This window comes from Lingula anatina, chromosome 8, assembly GCF_051362555.1.
Source record: "Lingula anatina isolate TDL-2025a chromosome 8, LinAna3.0, whole genome shotgun sequence".
In the NCBI taxonomy this organism is placed as follows: Eukaryota; Metazoa; Brachiopoda; class Lingulata; order Lingulida; family Lingulidae; genus Lingula; species Lingula anatina.
Window position 1 is genome coordinate 14,106,251 of NC_141774.1, and position 10,677 is coordinate 14,116,927.

A 10,677-nucleotide genomic window follows, 5' to 3' on the forward strand; every position below is an offset into this window, starting at 1 on the left:
TTGAACCTGCTAATCCACTTGCATTTGTCTGTATTCATTTCGAATAATTTGCACTCAATACAGGTTAATTTTAATTTAATTTGAAGTTGACGTGATTTGCTATATGTGTCTGTTGCCACAGTACATTTTAGGGGGAGGCAAACTTTTATTACAACATTTTAATGACTTAATGGTTGGGGTTTTCTTTGTTTTTACTTTGATTATTTCAGATATTAATCTGTGTGTCATCATTATGAATACGAGTGCGCCAAACAAGAAATTATAGCAACGACTATCTTGTTTTAGTCATGAGAAATATTAGTATCTTTATAAATCACATTGTACTATTTATAATGCAAAATGCTTGTTTACGCTTTCTTATTATCTATTACATTGAATTATTGATAATAGTCATATTTGGTGTAAACCATGGTCTTTATTGTTAGCATGCTGTATCTATTTATTTTCCAATGTCATAATTATCAGCATGCTGTGTTCTATTTACTCTTTAATGTTATGAATAATGTCTGTTTTTAGCGTTTGCTGAACAGCAATGATTTAGAATGCGCGCGCACACACACACACACACACACACACACACATTTAAAACAACAAAGAAAAATGCGTTTTTAAAATAAGTTTTCGTCTTATTTGGTAAGTGAATTAACTTCATTGAAATTTTATGGAAGGTTTGATTTTCTTAATTGGACTTCATCAAGTTAATTGGTTCTGCTCATTACCTGATATAGAAGGAGATTATATAGTATATACAATATATGTTGCATCAAAAACCATTACACTTTGAAAAATTGTTTTACTTAGTCTTTATATTATACAAGGAGCTAATTGTGTTATTACTGCGACGGTAAAATGCTGTTTTTAGGCTTTATAATGAACTATCAACAAATTATACAATATGTACTCGATTTGGACGATGTATTCTTAAAATTAAGTTAAATTGAAGTAGTTTTTATCTCAATATGGTATAATGACACAATGTCCTATTAGTAAATACATTTAACAAAAGGCATGACGTACTGATTTATGTAATGCATCTCTTTCGACATCGAAATTACATGAATTGTTTTGATAATTTATGCATCTTATGTTATTTAGTATTTGCTTTGCTTTAAAAACAAAAGAAAAAGGAGTCTATGTTGTGAAACTTGAGAATACGAATATCAATTTATATATTTATTTATTTATTTTATTCTATTTATTTTATTATTATTATTATTTTTTATTTATTTATTTAATTTTTTTTGTAGAAAGGTTGTATAATGTAAAATTAATGATCAACACTTTCCCTAATTGCAAGTTGTAATTGGATGGATCAAATAATTTAAAAGATATGGAGTTATTAAGTTCAACAAGTGGACATGATGTTTTTAAGTTAGGAAAAAATGGAAATGCCAGTTTCATTTGACTGGTTAACTTCACAATCAAATTGTAAGGTAATACCACGTGCATAAATCTTACCAGCTGTGTTTTGTATATGATCTAATGATGAGTAATTCAAATAATATTTTACATTTTCTTTATTGAAGACAAATCTCTTAGAAATTACCTAATAAGGAATTATAGAATGGTGGAATGCAAAATGAGAATGCAAAATCTCGGCTAATCACGTAAATACAATGGAACGAAAACCAGTAAATGTGTGATCAGTAAGGAGAAATAGAGTACAAATAGTTGTAAAATTGTAAGAAAAATAAGTCGGCGAATAAATGTTTGAAGGCTCGTATCTTTAACTTTACTATCTGTTATATTATGCTTTGTTCTTACTTTGTAAAATTAGTTGCACAAATACAATAAATAAAATTCGTCTCATAATTGAAATAAATTATGGTGATTTCCCCAATGCTGATCAATTACAATAACTCATTTTACCAGATTAAATAATGAAGACCTGGTATATATTCTTAAAGCCACCATCACCTGCTCAAATAAATGCATTTTTTTTTCTAAAATAGATTAGGAAATAATCCATGATCACTTTTGAATTCTGACGTCAATTTCTACCCATGCGCCATTCACGACTTCAAAGTCTACAACGAAGAAATCATCAAAGTCGTTTCCTTTTTGTTCAGAATGTTCATAAGTGAAATATTCCATTACCGAAATGTACTGGTAGATGTCCCACAACGATGCTTCCTCCTTAAACAAAATAGTATGAATTGAAATAAATATTGCAGTCATAGTAATGAGAACGATTTTTTCTAGATTATATCTAAAATCCTTATATCCGGTAAAATGTACAGAAAATGTAGGCAATAATCAGCAGAGAAGTAAAACAAAAGAAAAATGGATTGGACTGAGAAAATTGAAAAAAAAATTGAACAAATCTGACAAAGTTTAATTTGAAAATTCTTTATCAGGCCCTTAAGAACAACAGGAGGCGAAATTGAGTCAATCATATTTTAAGATACATAAAACAATTTGAAAGAACTGCAGCGAACATTAATTACAGAATGTACTAAGACTATATTTTTTAAATTAAAAAAGTTTTTATCAATCCCTTAAAAACAGGGGGCGGCAAAATTGAGCCAATTACATTTATAGGGAAAGAAAAATCATTTGAAATAATTGTAGCAAACATAACCTTCAGTATGCACGGGTTTGCTTGTTCACGCAAAATGTCTCGGACCACTCCTCATAAGTTCTCGAAAACACATGGTATCTGATAGGGCAAGAAGAACACGAGCCAGAGCCGTCCTCTCATACGCCTTTTGACCGACATGCATATTGTTTAAGTCTTCAATATTATCTGAAAAGTAATAAAAATCATTAATTTATTCAGATCACAGCTTTGGAATGATTTGCATTGAGTATTGATTTTGAGAGTGAAAAAAAAAATGACACCAACGAAAACAAAAGTTCATGTGCTATGCTCGTTAAACATAATGTTTGTGAAATATTGATTAAAAGCATGAGATAAACAAAATGTGTCTATCGCCCTGTTTACAGAGACTATTACCTCGCTAATTATCAATTATACATTTTTTTACTTTCCGTATTTAGACATAGAAATACATTTACTCCTTTAAAACTTTACTGCAGTGCAGTGTCAGTATTTGTAGATTATAATTCAACTTTTGGAAGATGTTTAATTCCATTTTTTTTTGTATCTTATTGCCATGCTATAGTTTTATTTAAGTTTTTGTAACAGCTTTCGCTAGATTACAGAATGAATTTCAAGGAGAGAGAGAGAGAGATGGGGTTTTACATGAATTAAAATAAAAGATCTACCGTCATCAACACACAAATAGGGAGAGGATTGTGGGGAGAAAATTGAAACTTAATAAAGTAATTAACCTATTACACACACACACACACACACACACACACACACACACGTAAACCTTTTTTCAAGTACACACATAATTAAAATTGGTTGAATCGCCTTACTCACCATTGAACACATACATGCCATTAGCTGAAAGTAACATAAACACTGCCTAGCCCGAACCTTCGAGTGAAGCGAACAAGTTGTCAAGTCCAAACCCGACCAAAGCACCGTTCACTTTTTATACATGTAAACATGTAAACATTACCCCACCACAAAACGTCCTTCTGCACAAACCTTGTTACGTCTTCTAGATCAGTAAGCAGTGATGCATTATTCCACACGTCAAACTGCATAAGATGAAGTACACAATGCATAAGTTATAAACCTACTGCAGATGTAATAAAAAAATCAACGCGGTGGTAAAAGTGGTAACAAAGAACACACTGTGTCTCACCATCAGCTGTAGGTTCCGCCATCTTTGTTGTTTATGTCTGCGGCCTTTCAAAATATCGCTTCCTCCAATACAGGCACCTTTGACCTCGATAAAGGTGCAATCGAATCATCAGGCTAAAAGCACGGATGTTTAAGCCGCGTGGGCTTACGTCTCATTGAGGAGTGATATGAGCTTTGATTACTGACAGGTGCGGGGCCATGAAAGTAAATGTACGTTAAACAGAAGGTTTATCCAAATATGCACATAGCCAACTTTAGTAAAACACATTTTCTACATAAAAAGACAAATAAAGCACATGATTTCAACATTGTTTTTAGTGAGACGCACAAAGAAAAAAAAACGCATATCCATAAGTGTCGACTAAACAAAATATAGAACGTGTTTTGCTTTAACGTGTTACCCAAGTGAATTTCATATTTTTTAAATTTTCAACATCAGGATATTTGTTTTTTTTTTTTTGTGACAAGTGCTCCCGCCTATCGGTAGATGTACATATTAATGCGATACACTATATTATGTGCAACTTTCTCATTTCATAATGACCCCGTTCTGCGTCAAAGTTTTGCAGTGTGTGGCAAAAACAGTTTTGATATAAGACAGGTCACATAAACGGTTCCTTTTGTCAATCACTGGCAAAATCGAGGTGAAAGCAGGAGGATTTGACGTCACAGTCTTTAACCAGCGCCTTAGACTTCTCAGCCACGCTACCTCTTGTCTGAGGTAATCGATGTATAGACATTAGCAGCATGCACTGATTCAACAAGCACCTGGTCATTCGTGTTGAATCTTCACGCGTTTGAATCTGTTAATTCATATCTGATATTTCATTTAAAAAAGCGTACAAAGTGCAGTTGTTGTTCACATCTTCACATCTAGTACAATGATGATGATACAATGAAGGCATAAATTGATAACTGACAGAAAATCTCGGGATGTGCTCTACGCTAGGTCTTGATTAGGACGGCATCAATGTTTAAAAGCGTTCTTAATGTCTAAACTTAATATCCTTTCAAACCACAATTAAACGTGTTTTACCCTTGAAATACCAAGCTCTGATAAATTTTGGTATTTTTTGCACTAGCAGTTGCTGTTACCATCGATATCTCTACAATTTACGTGTGCATCAAACTAAAAACTATCGCTAGAATGGAGTGTTTCATTTTTTTTTTTTCATTTTTCATGAAATGTGTTAACGGTTAGCCTCCCTGAAAAGTAATGGTCGTTTTTTATCGTACATTGACGTAATATCGAAGGCGGTTACTCATGGGCGGATACTTCAACTGCAGTTTTAAATCCATTGTTTCAATACACCAAATAATAACATGGCAAATATATATATATATATATATATATATATATATATATATATATATATATATATATATATATATACAAAAAACACATCTCTGAATTATCTTTATTTTAACAACTCTATTCAATCAAGAGGCCGAAATAAATAAATAAATAAATAAATAAATAAATAAATAAATAAATAAATAAAACCATTAAGCTAGCGGTCAATATATCAGTCTGTATCCCTCAAATCCCCGGGGGTCAACATGGGGGTGTCTAGTAATCGCTTTCAATACCCCAACTGTACTCGATGGACACCAGAATTCCGGTTTGGTGACATTAAGGTCCCAAAAGGTCACAGCAAGGTCAAAATAAGGTCACAAAACGCTACTTCAGGTCAACGCATTGTGTTCATTCGCCAGTTTGAATATCTGGGTCTATATATGTGCTTTCGCCTCCAGAATTCCGCATAGATAATATCAAAGTCACCACACGGTACCCTATCACCAAGAGAAACGGCGAAAGGTCAATCAACACAAGAAGTGCTATAGCTATGTACTTTATAGAGGGGTGGATTATGTCTGCACTGAGGGGTATAATCCATGCCACCCCAACGTTAACGCCAATGACCAGTATAATGATAACAACGAGGAGAAGACTTGCACAAAATGTACTTCTCTTGCTGCGCCCGCTAGTAAGTAGGCGATTTTCATCTGAAGTTTCAGATGGGAACATTTTTTCATTGATCTGCTCTCTGAGTAAACGTTCACCTTTTGCCTGAATAATGTTGACCTACTGCCTGAGTAAGGTTGACCTACTGTCTGAGCAATGTTGATCTATATGTAATGTCTGAGTAATTTCAGCACTCCGCCTGAGTAATATTGACCTTCCGTCTGCGTAAGGTTGGCCTACTGTCTGAGTAATGTTGACCTCCTCCCTGAGTTAAGTCTATTATCTTAGCATGACTTGTGTAAAACATATAGTGCATACACCGACACAGTTGATCCCTCATGAGAATGCTAATCAGAAGTATTTGATTTGCATTTCCAGATAGCGCGCAATTTTGCTTTCGGTTCTCTTCTTTGTTCGTCGTTTTGAGCAAAGTCCCGTGTTCTTTATAGTCTTCACATTTCCAGTTGACAAGCAGGCTGCATACTGAGATTACTTTGACACTGACTGGCGCTTGACCTTGTACATCTACATTTGGTTAATTCAGTCTTCCTGTGAAATCTGAAATTTATTTATATTTATTTGTCGTTTTTTTTTTTTGTTTTTTTTTTTTGTATAACAAAGACCCATGACATATTATATGTTCAATATTGATAATTTGTTATCTGTAAATGACTAAATAAATAATATTTCATTTATAGTCAAACCACTCTCTTCTGTGTTGATTATTTTACTTAAGTTTTAATATTTATGGAGAGGGTTGAAGATTTTGGTATTTTAAACCAGAAAGGGATAAACATCCAAAATAAAATATTTCACTTTTTAAGGGAAAACCAAAAGGAAAACGCTGGTACAGGTACCCTTGACAACAGTGATGAGAGTCAAAGAAAATTAGCCTAATACTTTGGTAGATGTATGTTGAATGAAAATGATAGACTTCTAAATTGCTACTGTGAAGGTGCAAACCCCCTATTTACACATACATTAAATGCAAATGTTAACATCCCATCGCATTCTCTGCGTAAATAATCCATATGCAAACAAGCAGGCGATGTCAAACATGACTCAAACGGGGACTCGACGCTGTTTGTCGACTTTGCTACACATACGTGTAGAAATCCAATGTTTAATACACTGTGTGTGTGTGGGGGGGGGGGGGGGGCAGCATTACCATCTTCCAAAACCACAATCCACACCTTCCAAAATGTTCACTTGCTATTAACCAGATATGTGTTTGAGTCTAATTAATGACACAATTCTCTACTTTGGTATTTTAAACCAGAAAGGGAAAAAACATCCAAAATAAATTTTGGAACAGAATATCATCATTCATTTGACTTCCAGTATGGAGAAGCTTGTCATTCAAGACACACAAATACCGCCGGGAAGTAGTGGAGGGTGTGCAGCAAAAATATGTTTCGGGGTGGACAATGGCTGACAGCCGTGGTTGCACGTGACTTAATATATTCTAACTGTTTATTTTATTAAGTATTCAGCATTTGGCTTAAACACGTGAACAGGGTCCCATGACAGCCCAAAATCCAGTGATTTGGATATATGTATAAAGACCCCACGAGTGGGCTTGTATTATTATACATCCATCTGCGAAGCGAATGATTCGCATAGTGAAATTCTTTACAGTATTACACGCCTACAAGTATAAAATAGCAGCGCCTTAATAGATGTAATACCAACGTCATACAACATGTATACTTACTTCTATGAAATGTACCAGGATTCATGAATGCTGTGCCCGAGGTCGGTCGTCTACCAGCCAGCCATACGCCAGGTAAGATTATTCTGAGATTTGTATTCAAATTAGATCAAGATACAGATACATGTATTCCAAGGTTTACGTCAGTGGTCGGGTGTTTTGACTTCTTCAGTCTTTTTGTATCGACCCGCCACAAATCTTACAATTCTAGGCGAAAATCGGGGGATAATCAGTGTCATTACAAGAAAGCAGGAGAAATCTCGCTGCCTACTTTGGTCACATTGACCTCTCACTCAAGCGTCCAATATCCACTTTCTCCGGCGCAGCTACAGAGCGACTAAGATCTTAATTACACCACATGATAGTTTGCTAGCCACAAGCGTCTATGTTCAGTGACAATAAATCACGCGTGAGCACGAAGAGGTGCAGCGGAGTCCCTTACACGGGTCTCCAACCACAGACAAGATAATAACGTTTAATACATTATGTGGTACAGTCCGTGTCACGTACATGAGAGTCCCCTGTGATACAAAATATGGTGTCACGTACAACAGTCCCGTGCGATACAAAACCCGATGTCATTTACTACAGAGTTCCTATGATACAGAACCTGGCGTCACGTACAAGGAAGTCCCCTGCGATACATGATCCTGTTCACATTGATTTGTACAACTAAGCCTTGTCCTAGTTTTCAGATAGTTTAACCCACTTACGACTACAACCTGTACGGATCTAATGGAGGATGCGTTCTCTACTACATGGACCCTCATTTTTTTTCTTTTTTGTTTTTTTCACTTAAATATAGTGTAGTACACATTGGGCGGATACAGTGACTGGGAGTCCCCTGGTACATAGAGGTGCAATCAATTTCTTGGGTCTGATAGATATTTATTAGATTGGATTTTTTTTTCAAAAATATTCCTGTTTTAGGCTTCAGCTTTTTCGTCTCTTTTATTTTATCTTATTTCATTCTGGGTTAGTCATTTAATAATCATTTTCTGATTAATTATTAAATGAATTAATTTGGTTAATATACAAACAAGTCATCTCTTGGTCATAAATCCATATCAAGGATCACATCCACACAATTGAATAGTAAAATGAGTTAAAATCATAAAATCTAAGTGCACATAGGTGTTTGTTGTTGATATCTTAAAATCCAAGTTTTCGATGGCTGTCATTTTTTATTGCCAACAGTTTTGCAATAACTCGAAGAGTAACGCAATATCTGTATCATGCTGGTATACATACATTGTGGAAGTGAATCAGCCCCATGCACTCAGCCTAATAAGTTTTCAAAACATCTATAATGGCCACCGCAATTACTAGGATAAACGGCGAGAAATCCACTGCTATCACTATAACGATTGCTAGATATCTTACTGCTGGGTATGACACGCTGTACGGAATTATCCAAGCAAACACTATGTTGATAACAATAACGCCCAATATCAGAGCAATCCGCGAAATAAAAGACCAGTTCACCCTTGACCTTGACGTTAGCCTTTCTCGATGCAGCGACATCTCGACGTCACCGGTGCTTGCTGAGAATTCCATTGCTTTTGTTTTGGTTTGGTGAGTGACGTCAGTGAGTAGATGACGTTTTACATGGTGATGTCACAGTTCAATGCTCCGCTGCCACTCGAATGGTTCTATGAGGACAAAATACAACAGAGTTTTATTTACTCCTTGACAGAGAGTTTAATTGTAGATCACTAATCGTTATTGGTTTGTAGAAGACTGATCGAAAATGTAGACGCTATGATTACAATTAATTAAGCATTTAATTAATTAATTAATTTTAATTTATTCAAACTTTTTTATCCGGAAGTTTATATATTTAACGACGTCGCCAAAGAACTCCCCCCCTCCAAATATCTTTTCAAAGACAACATTACAAATCGTGAAGATATCTTCCTTTATGCACCTGCTCCAACAAACTCAAATCTTAACAAGGTGAAATGCAAATTACAAGCTGAGCAATGATTTATGTATGAATAAATACTGGATAGCTTCCTAGTCACACGTTAAACTGTGAGGTTATTTAGAGCATGGTACATTAAAATGCGTCTCTACTTGATAATATGACATGTTAAACAGGCACAGGGAGTTTTGCACAAAAATGTTAACTTTCCTCATAAGTTTACCTCTTTCTCACGAGTGTATAATCCACCTTCATTAGTTCTAGAAGCAGCCTAAGCCATTCAGACCTTCTTTAGTTTTCCTGCTATTACAAAAGGAAATATCGACTACGCATTTTTATTTGAGAGAATTTACCGTTTTCAAGGTTTAAATTGGTAAAAATAAGCACAATGAAACTTTAGAGGACATTCAAATAAAAATGTGACATTCAGACAGTTTCAAATGCGCATAAGACACTTTTAATACGAATACACGAAAAAACGTCCTACACTCCCTTCCTGGACAGTTCCTTCCTTCTTGCACTTTACTTTTTTCGATTTTTTTTTTTTTTTTTTTTTTTTTTTTTTTTTTTTTTTTTTTTTGTGCCGGGATAACCTTATCGAATTCCTTTGCGTCCTTGCTAGCTTGTCATACTACCGCAAAATATGTTGTTTTGAACACAACACATACACGACCCAGACCGAGGAACAGAGAGAGAGAGAGAGAGAGAGAGAGAGAAAGAGAGAGAGAGAGCCTGTGGGAGCGAATGTGGCTATTAAAGAAATGTACACATAGCCTACTTCTGTTCATGATAACTGAACCTACATTTGTTACCAAGTGCCCGTGCCCTCGAAAAGGTTATCTCATGTAAATCCTCCGTAGTACGACCTTCAGCGCGTCCCCTGTCAACTATCACTTCTTAATGCATGGATCTGTACTTAACAAACTGCTGGGCACGTATGCCGGTACTCTATGGTGCACGTGTTTTGAAATAAGGAATACTTGGTACTCTATGGTCAAGTGGAAGCAGTTATCCTTTATAATCCCAATAGTTTCAATTTGGATTTATGTACAGAGAGGAAAATCGCAAAGAAAGACGGAAGGTACATGTAATTTAGGGGCTAGTACGTGAATAGGTAACCATATAATCGCAGAGCTGCCACATAAGAAAGGGTACAACGTGATTTTTACATGACAAAAAAAAAAAAAAAAAAAAAAAAAAAAAAATCCGGATCCGTCGGAATTCGAAAAAGGCAAAGACTACTCGCCTACAATTTATAATAATAATAATAATAATAATAATAATAATAATAATAATAATAATAAATAAATAAATAAATAAATACATAAATAAATAAATAAAAAATAATGTTGCAA

The 10,677-nt window shown here is 34.7% G+C and overlaps 1 long non-coding RNA gene across 2 annotated transcripts; it reads right to left on the minus strand.

Moving 5' to 3' along the window:
• Window positions 1-1,533: 1,533 nt before the first annotated feature.
• Window positions 1,534-10,510, minus strand: LOC147760422 (uncharacterized). Of its 2 annotated transcripts, XR_015335679.1 has the most exons (5): window positions 10,126-10,510; window positions 9,546-9,625; window positions 7,402-9,050; window positions 2,582-2,746; window positions 1,534-2,136 (listed from the first exon to the last, which is right to left on the minus strand). It is a non-coding gene; the product is annotated as an uncharacterized LOC147760422 (long non-coding RNA). The 2 variants fall into 2 exon arrangements; XR_015335678.1 differs by lacking the exon at window positions 9,546-9,625 and having other exon boundaries at window positions 10,126-10,509.
• Window positions 10,511-10,677: the final 167 nt, after the last annotated feature.